The 7,932-nt window shown below is 50.9% G+C and overlaps 1 long non-coding RNA gene across 1 annotated transcript; it reads left to right on the plus strand.

Moving 5' to 3' along the window:
- Positions 1-854: 854 nt before the first annotated feature.
- LOC134046959 (uncharacterized) lies at positions 855-5,373 on the plus strand. Its single transcript, XR_009933392.1, has 3 exons — positions 855-1,560; positions 2,715-3,987; positions 4,443-5,373. It is a non-coding gene; the product is annotated as an uncharacterized LOC134046959 (long non-coding RNA).
- The last annotated feature ends 2,559 nt before the right edge of the window (positions 5,374-7,932 follow it).

A 7,932-nucleotide genomic window follows, 5' to 3' on the forward strand; every position in this document is an offset into this window, starting at 1 on the left:
ACTTTAAATTTCTTACATATTCGCTAATTAATGTTTCTATCACCATGTGACAAATTACAAAACACTGCATATGACTTTGCTGTGTTATGCGAGACCAGCCTGTAACGAGATAACTACTTAAAACTAGAGAATCAAACCTTTTGCTTTTGGTCCAAATTTGTATATAACTCACAGAAGGAAGCTGTTTCCCCAGCATCACTCCAAAGTAGCAAAACTAAAGATGGATTACTTACACTTTCAAAAGTACTCAGCCAGTGGGGGCAGGAAGCACTTCTAGGGAAGGGGTGTCTAGGGAAATCTTAAAAAGTACAACATTTAATTGTTTCAGTGTGGATTTAGAATCCCACGAGCGTCGTACATGGCCAAAATGAAGCTTTTCTCGCTATTTTCCATACTCGGGCAGGCAAACTACACCTCCCGCTTGGAAGCCAGCAGCCGACTCCCGCTGTTTACGTACAGAGCAGGCGCTGCGGCCGAGAAGGCCTCTCGGGCCGCTCGGAGTGAAGCGGGGAGGCGCCGCCGCGCCCACGGGCACCGAGCCGCGCGCCAGCAGCCTCGGGGCTCCGCCACGATCTCCGCAGGAGCTCCGCCGCAGGCCGGCTCCCCGGCTGGGCACAGCCCGCTGCAGGCGGCGGTGCCGCATCCCCCGCGCCGCTCCCGGAGGAGCGGCAGCCCCTCGCACTCACCGGCCCGGGGCCGTCCCCGGCGCTCCGCCGCAGCCGCCCCGGCACGAACCGCTCCGCCCGCTGCCGGGGCCGCGGGCCCCGCCGCCTGCCGGGAGTTGGAGTTCGGGCCGAGCCCCGGAGCCACCGCCCGCGCTCGGGACGCAGCCCCGGGCTCGGCGGCGCCGTGCGCCCGGAGCTGAGCGGGGCAGCGGCAGCGGGAGGTGGAGGTCCTCTTCAAAATGTTTAATATGTGAGCGTTTTCTTGATTGCTGCTCTTGATGGCCGTTGTACCTCTGCTGGGTTTGGTTACAAAACAGCAGCATGGAAAAGCAGTAAGTGACTCTTGAAGGTCATTTTAGTGATATTAATGAAAAGGAAGGCTCATTCTATAAAACTATTAGAGAAAGCGTTCGAAGATTGCAATCAGATACGCCTGTACAGGGTGTACTGGGTTTGGTATTGCTATTCATTTACTAGTCAACATTTAAAGTGTTTCACTCTAGGGGCAGGTGTTGGGAGGAAAAGGTTAAAAACCTTTTATTAGTCTGGTGATGACACAATTCTTTCTAGAGTTTTCTTTTTTTTTCCCTCAGCGATCAACCTTGTCCCGGAGACATCCTAAAATTATTAAGTGTGGAAATTTTGGATATTTGTGTTTCCTTTAGGTTGTTTTCTCTCAGCTGAGAGAAACAGAATTTGCTTAAAGGTGGTAACAGGATATATATATATAGAACAGAAGGAAAATATTAGCATTAGTAGAGCTAAGTAATTGTGTGCTTTCAAAGAAAATACATCTTCTTACCATTTCAGTTTGATTTCTGATGCATGTCATTCTGTTTTACAGTCCCAGATGCAGATCAACTACTTTCAGTTTTGGTACAGATTCCGAAGCGGGGTACAGTATGTTTCAAAACACACCTTGGAGAATCAATTATTTGTCTGTAATATGCAATATGTAAATGTGATGTCTATCATTCATCTTATTTGATGCAAATGTACAAAACCAGGTCAGTGAGACAAGCTGTGCAACGTTTTCCCTGTGCTAGATTAGCACCTACCCACTCCACAATACTTACATTTATTAACCTTCAATTTGCTTCCATCTACTGGAAGTGGATCTATGTAATCCCAGTAATGTTTGTAAGACCAGAAATACTCAGAGGACTTTGTCCTGTTAGCCATGTGTCAGTGGTGCCTTTTAAGCCAGCTCAGAACTCCGACCCACTGCTTTGCTTCACTACTTCAGTGCCCTCAGGAAGAGAATTGAACAATTGATGCCTCTGCCAACCACGCCGGAGTCCCGCAGTTCAAGGACTGCCTTGGGACTAAAAACATCTAGTGGCAGCGAGTATTAATGTATGGTAGAGATGTAAGAACAGCCCTAAAAATGGAATCCTCGCTTCTTGTCGGACACTTGCATTACTCCTCAGCATGTTTTAAACTGAGATGGGTGTGCGGTACCCTAGGGACAGGGTGGCTAAGTGCCAGCTGGGTCACCAACCCTTCTCTCAGAGCAGCGCACTGTTCCTGGGCGCTCCTGAGCACAGCTGGGCTGAAAAACATTCCTGAGTGTATCTGCATGGGAAGGACTGGGCTCTGGAGGGGCTCTGGCCACAGCAGGAGTGGCTGAGGGCACTTGGCCTGTTGAGCCCAGGGGAGGCTGGGGTCAGAGCTCCCCGGGGCTGCAGCTCCTCCCGACAGGCAGCTCCAGACTCTGCTCCCTGGGGGAGACAGGGACAGCACCCAGGGGACGGCTGGAGCTGTGTCTGGAGGGGCTTATGTTGGATACCAGGGAAAGGTTCTTCCCCCAGAGTGTGCTGGGCCCTGCCCAGGCTCCCCAGGGAATGGGCACGGCCCCGCAGAGCTCCAGGAGCGTTTGGACAGCGCTGCCGGGGCTGCCCAGGGTGGGATTGTCGGGGTGTCTGTGCAGAGCCAGGGGTTGGACTGGATGGCCCCTGTGGGACCCTGCCAGCTCAGGACGTCCACGCGTGCTCTTTGTGTTGTCAAATTCTGTGTGTAACCAAGTACCTTTCCCTGGTTATTTTGCAGGTTGATCCGATACTCAGAGCTCTGGAGGCAAGACTGAGCACTACTGAGCAACGTGTGGCTGCTGTGCACAGGCTGGGCTGACGGGAAATGCACGTTGAACTGCAGGAGAGTGGCCGGGGTGAAACTTGGCCCTGGAATCCTCTGGGGTCTGTGGGGACGTTGTGAAGATGTGCAAGGGCTGCAGGCCACGGGTGGCCTGAGCTGTGGGGGAGCAGTGCTGACCCAGGCTGTGTCCCAGCCAAGGAGGAGTTCTTCTTACGTGCCTCGAGAGGACACCCCGGGGCTTTTTTCCTAATAAGGACTTCGGATCAGTCCATCTGTAGACTCGTGGTTTAATGTCAATATTTATTTAAACTTTTGTCTCTGAAAGAAAAGCATTTATCTCCTGTCCTCCCTGACATTCGCTGTCTACTGAACTGGGTGTGCATCTTCCTAAGCTAATAAAAAACCTGCTTGTGATTCTGTAATTTCCAGAGGAGCAGCATGAAGTCACTTTTTCTTGTCTCCACAGCTTTATCTTTGCTTTTGCTCAAAGACAGGAATGACTCAATAGCTATATGTGGTGAACTGTTATTTTGGTGGGGGTTTTTTGCAAGTTCAGGGCTAAAATATGGTGTAAGAAAAGGCTTTCTTTGTAGCATTAGATAAATGCTTTTCCATGAAGTGTGGAAGGTCAGTTGTTTTACAATTTCAAGGGGAGGAAACCAAACCAGGCTGATGGCGACGTTCCTTTCAGGAGGGCTTGGCATAGATTTGAGCAGTTCATTCCGAATGGGTTTTTTGTGTTAATGCTACTATTTCAGTTGTGTTGGGTTTTCTGTGCATTTGGCTAATTGTCAGTGTTTCTCATATAGTAGGAGTGTTCTGCCTAGTGTTTTTCATTAAAAGCAATCAATTGTGGCATAAAGCAAGAATATTTCCAAAAAGTGGTTTGGGTTTTATTTTGGGTTTGGTGGGTGTTTTTGGGTGGTTTTTTTTTTTTTTTGGTGGTTTTTCTTTTGTTGTTGTTGTTGTTGTTTTTGTTTTGTTTTGTTGGGGCTTTTTTGTTTGTTTTTCCCAACACTATTTAACTTTACTGTATTTAACTTTAAAACTGTGAGTGTTACAGTTTTCTCCAAGAATTTGGAATTAATTTCTCCATTCTGCCACATTGGTAGGCACTGTTACTCTTAGAAAACCTTCAAAGCTTCTACCCTCCACCCTCAGTGCCCCGTTTTGAAGTACTGCTCCAGTTCAGCCTGCAGTGATGGGTCTCTCATCTTTTTCTGTTCAGGTAACTAAAACACTTTGTCTTTGACGTACCTGCCGCAGGATCTTGCGTTACTCCAGTGTAATTTGTGAGGCAGTTTCTGCTCTAACAAGTTTTTGAATGCTGCTCAACAGCAATAGACCTCATTCTGGATAGCAGGGGAGAGCCATGATCTGCTCTTTAGTTGAAGATGGGCTCGTGCTTTAGGTGGGAGGTTGAATAACACAATGTTTATCAAGCTGGAGGTGGTGTCTGAGTGTGTTCTTGTCTTTGTTCAGCTATGAAATATATGGCTTAACTCTACATTTGATAGGAAGAACTAGATTTTCTGGCAACAATCATCACCTCTAGATGTGAACATGCACATGGAGGGCATCAGACTGTGGTTCAGAGCTGGCTCCCTGAAGAGACTCAGCAGGTTCCTTCTGACACTTGTGTGGGTGCATTTCTGACATCTCTGTTCTGTGTCCCCAACACAGCTCCTGTGTCCAGGGAAATCGAAGCGTACTTAAGTGAGAAATGGTTGCTTTTCTCCAGGCGAGCACGTGAATTTCAGAACTTGAAGAGAAAAACTTCCCGGCCCACCTGGAATGATTTGGGTATCAGGAGGCACCTGGGAGACTCCTTTTGTGTCCTGGGTGGGACTGTGGCTATAAAAGGGGTAAAGGATGGAGCAGGGGGGCTCAGTGCACAGGGAAATTAACCTTTGGGGAAGTTCTTACAGCTCTATTTAAAGCTTTATGAATTATGATGATTTTCTGTAAGTAGGCTGTCTGTTCTGATCCATTTTCTTTCCTCTCCCTGCGGATTCTATCTGCTGAAAGGCTGAGGTGAGAGCAGGATCTGTAAAATCTCTGACTGTCCGTGTCTCCCTGGGGCTGAAGCTGTGTTTGCTGTCAGTGGTTGCACAGTGCAAGATGCTAAAGACTGAAAAATTTGGGGTTTTTTCTCCTTGAAACCCAAGACTCACTCTGCAGCTGTGCCCTGTATATCTCTTTTAAGAGTTCCTGGGTTTAGAAAGGTTTTTACATCCTGCAATGTATAATTCAATTAAAAAGAATTGTACTGTGTCAATGTGGTGTTATTTACTTTGAGTTGGTTAATTACAGCAAATGATTAATATTGGGTTTGATAAGAGCATCCCTTGATTGAAGCAGGCAGCTCTGAATTTCTCATCATTCCTTTAATTTCTTTCAGTTATTTTTTAAGTAACTACTGCACTTAGGATATACAAGAAGGACAACAGCGTTTCTGCTCTGCTGGACTGGGAAATCCAAGCCAAATTCCTTAGAGATTGAGGAGATGGGGAGCTGAGCTTCAGGCTGGGTTTTGACAGTGGAAATTTGTCGAGGAAAAGAAATAGTAGAATAAAGATATATATATATATATATATAATACAAAGTAAACAATTGAATATATTTTGTAATGTATTACAATATAAATTAAGTTGTATACATAAAAATATGTATAAATTATTAATATGAATATGGAATAAATTTTAAGAAATATATATATATTTCTATTGAAAGGGATTTGTTTGTTTTCATTTCCTAAGAGGAAGGCTTTCTTTAGTTTGGGATGGGGTTTATTGTGGAGCATTCATTTAGGAGGATTTCCTGAAGGGATGGATCTCGTAGTTTCATTTCCCCCCGCCCCCCCACCATCCCTTGTCTGTCCCCCGTGTCCCCAAAGAGCCGCAGCCCCGGGCTGAGCTCGGCCGCAGTGCTGCCGCCTTGTGGGAAGAGATCGGTACTGCAGCCGTGCCCGGAGCCGGAGCCCGGGCAGTGCTGCCGCCTTGTGGACACAGCGCGGTACTGCAGCCGTGCCCCGAAGCGGCGACGGGCTCCTCCTCGGCGCTGCTGCGGGAGGGCGGTGGGGGCGTGTGACCTTCTCAAGATGGCGGATGGCCCAACGTGACGATGCCGTTCCACTGGAACTGATGCGACGCTCGGGGCGGCAGACGCAATAGGGCCCCGCCAGAGAGGCGTCCTCGGCGCCGCCTGTCGGCACCCACCGGGCTGACGCACGCCGGCGCCGCCACTGAGCCCACAGCCCGTGCGAGCACGATGGGAAACGCCGCGCAAAATCGCGCCGGAGGCGATTGCTGTCGGCGTCGCGGGCAGGCAATGCAGTAGACACCCTGGGCGGGGGGATGGGGGGGGGGGGGGTCCTTCTTTTCCCGCCTTTTTCTTGCCGCCCTTTGTAGAACGTCGGGTGAGTGATGGCCGGGTCGCCATCTTAGGAGTGGCATGCTGCAATCTCCGCCCTTCCTGGCGCCATCTTTGGTCCTGGCAGAAGCCACTTCCGGTGTCGTTGCCAGCGTTGTCGTGGTAACTGTAAAGCCCCAGATAATGGTGTCTATTGAAGTCGCCTGCCTGAATCCGACCCCCGACGCCGATCGCGCGCTCTCCCGCCGCCTGTCCCACGAGCCGTTTCCAGCACCGCTGACCAGTCCGCGCCCGTCCGCGCCGCGTAAAAGGCGACGGAAAATCGCGCCGAGAACGCGGGATCGGTTTCGGGGCCGGATTCAGGCAGGCGAGTTCAATAGTCGCCAATGTAGGGGGCCTTCATTTTCGCCTCCCGAAACAAAGATGGCGGAGGCACCGGAAATGGCTTCTGCCAGTATCAAAGATGGCGGCAGGGGAGGGCGGAAATTGCGTCTCGACCTTCCCAATATGGCGACTCAACCGTCACTCGCCCGACCTTCTACATAGGGCGGCAAAAAAGGGGCGTGGAAAAAGAGGACCCCTCACGGGGTGTCTACTGCATTGCCTGCCCGCGACGCCGACGCCGATCACCCCCCCCCCCGGCGCGATTTTGCGCGGCGTTTCCCATCGTGCCCACACGGGCTGTGGGCTCAGCGGCGCCGCGGACGCGCGGGAGCCCGGCGGGCGCCGACCGGCAGCGGCGGCTCCGCCCCTCTCTCTGCCGGGGTCCTTCCACGGCCGCCGTCGCGGAGAGCGACTCCCGTCCCGCCGCGCCCCGTCTCCGCGCTGCCCGGCCCGCTCCCCCCCGGGGAACGCATCGAGGAAGGAAGAGCGGTCGCCCAGCTCCCGGAGCCATCGCCCTGCCCGCAGCCGGGAGCAGCCCGCAGGAGGAGGCAGCTGCTCTCTCTGCCGGAAAGGTGAGAGGGACGCAAGGATGGGGCGGGGTGGGAACGCGGGCACGGGAGAACTCCCGGGCACAATTCCAGCTCCCCACCCTTGCAGCTGGCAGCAGCCCGGTGTCCTCTGCGTGTGGCAGCAGCTGCAGCGCTGTTTTGGAGCAAGCTTCCATGGCATTTTGTTGCAAAGGTGCCCCTTCCAGCCGGGTGCCCCGGCTGGGTTCCCTGGCTGGGAGAGCCCTTGAAGTAGCCAAAGGGAGCAGCTGCTGAGAATTCCGAGCCCGCTGTTCCTGAGATTCTGGATACAGTGTTTCAGTAGTGTGTGCTTCTATCCTATGTGCTGCTAGATGTACTTTGGAGCAAGTTGACTCTTTCATCCCTCCCCACCTGCATTCTTCCTAGGTGTACGTTTTATTCAGCAGCATTCAGATGAGAGAGAGGAGCTCTGTTCCCATCAGCATAAAAGGAAAAAGTGTGCTCACACAGACCTAAGTTGTTTGGTCAAAATATTCTTACTTTGCTTTTGTCCAAAAAATGTTATTACTGTGTGCAAGCTCATGGGGAAGATTTTATTCAACAGCTCTCAGTGGGACGTGAAAGCTCCACTTTCCCTTTTCTTGAACAGCCTGAGACCCAATATTACTTGATATCAATTTTATTACAGGCGATTTGAACTTTTTGACGAGCCAGAAGGATTGTTTGTGCATGCGTGTGTCACTAATATCCCTCCTCTCCCAATGCAGGACGGGGAAAAAAGGCTGCAGAGCTTCCTGCAAGGGGCTGTAAGTGCAAATAAAGAGGAGCCAGAGGTGTAGTTGATATGAAGCACTAGTTCTGAAAAGAGCCTAATGGATTTGCTGATACCA

This window comes from Cinclus cinclus, chromosome 8 (assembly GCF_963662255.1).
Source record: "Cinclus cinclus chromosome 8, bCinCin1.1, whole genome shotgun sequence".
NCBI lineage: Eukaryota > Metazoa > Chordata > Aves > Passeriformes > Cinclidae > Cinclus > Cinclus cinclus.